The sequence below is a fragment of the Sinocyclocheilus anshuiensis genome, unplaced genomic scaffold (assembly GCF_001515605.1).
Source record: "Sinocyclocheilus anshuiensis isolate Anshui unplaced genomic scaffold, SAMN03320099.WGS_v1.1 scaffold472, whole genome shotgun sequence".
In the NCBI taxonomy this organism is placed as follows: Eukaryota; Metazoa; Chordata; class Actinopteri; order Cypriniformes; family Cyprinidae; genus Sinocyclocheilus; species Sinocyclocheilus anshuiensis.
The window spans coordinates 496766-498431 of record NW_015557102.1 but is presented as its reverse complement, the minus strand read 5'-3'; the positions used below and the strand labels follow the sequence as shown (position 1 = coordinate 498431).

At 37.3% G+C, this 1666-nt stretch overlaps 1 protein-coding gene across 1 annotated transcript in view; it reads left to right on the top strand.

Annotated features, from left to right (window-relative positions):
• The window catches only part of LOC107677609 (cytochrome P450 27C1-like), a 21567-nt gene that overhangs the window by 10049 nt on the left and 9852 nt on the right, over nucleotides 1–1666 (top strand). The window lies entirely within an intron of this gene.

The following is a 1666-nucleotide window of genomic DNA, read 5'->3' as shown; positions in this document are numbered from 1 at the left end:
CGATTTCCTGCCAGTCGTGTCGTCATCTACTCAGAGGAGTGATTAAATATTAATTGCAATCAAGAGACAACAGAGCTTTCTTTGTATCAGGACTGGAAGGGTCGTTCACAACATATAGAAACCACGATGTCTTGTGTCATCGTCCTCCAGGAAAAGGACAGTAATTTAATCACGTCCTCGGGCCTACAAGCACGGGATATACAGCGTGACGCCATATGACTGTTTGACCATCTGCTTCCTGCATGACTGAAACCCTTACAAACTCCTTTTGTCACAGACAAAGAAACGAAACGTACACAGACAATCATTGACAATCATTGAAAAGTATCGGGGCAATATATTCACAAATAATATGTTGTATGTCTTATATATATGCTTGACGTGTTTCATGTAATCGGTGCAACTTTAATCAGTGTTCATTACCCTTTTTTAGGAAATAAGGTTATTAAAAGGTATGCCAGATATGCGACGTTTGGGCTTGTAGGAATGGTCATGATATTCGAATAACCTTGGTATGAAGGAAAATGTGTTATTTTGAACAGTGTGTGTGGTACGACACTTTATAGAAGAGGTATGCCAGATATGCGAAGTTTGGGCTTGTAGGAATGGTCATGATATTCGAATAACCTTGGTATGAAGGAAAATGTGTTATTTTGAACAGTGTGTGTGGTACGACACTTTATAGAAGTTATTAACAAAACCTGCAAAGACATTTCCCCCACATGATGAATTGGAGCCTCTTGTTAAGTGTATGCACGCTCCGCCTCGCAAGAAGCCGATTGGCAGATCGCGCCGTAGGGTGGGCTTATGCCACGGACCAAAACCCCTTTGCACCTCAGATTCAATTGCTTCTCGCTGTTTTACTCTCTCGAGTGAAGGCATTTGCCGCTTGCTCTCCCGAAAGCAGGCTCTTCGCCACTTGTCATTTCATAAATTAATTTCAGTTCCTGCTTCCACATGGCAACAATATTTAGTGATGAATTTAATTATAGGTGCTATTATAATTTAAGGACAACTACATTACATGTTTAATCTTTAAGGATAACAAGTTACTAATACTGATTTCATAATTAATTACATATTTGGAATTTTAATTTCATTTAATAATTAATTACGGGTCCTGTTTCCCTATTGCCACAGTATTTGCTGATCAGTTCAACTATAATTGCTTTGCTAATTTTAAATGACAAACATCAACAAAATTTTAATGCTTAACTGTCAATAATGCAATAACATTTTTAATTTCATGGTTAGCTCATTAGGGTTTGGGTTATCCTGCTTCAAGATATTGATCGATTAATCGTAATTTTTAATTACTCTCATCAATTTTAATGATAATCTCATTAAATTTTTACCAGGAAATACCATTTCTAACCTGAAATTCTAATTTAATTGGCCTTCTTTCCTTTCCCTTTCAGTTATTTAATTCATTTAATACATTTGAGAGCAAACTTCTTCTTCTTCTTCCCTCTCTCAGCTGTTTCCTTCTGAGTTGACTACTGCGGTTGTTTGCGTTTGCTGGGATTTTGCCTGTGGAAATCACAAAGCAGAGAATTTTAGCAAATAGAACAGGTATTTGTGAAACTTGAGAACAGTGGTTCAAAATTGTCTTCCATTTACCTTCACTCTCTTGCGAAACCCTACCCAGCTAAGAAGACTGACAGGC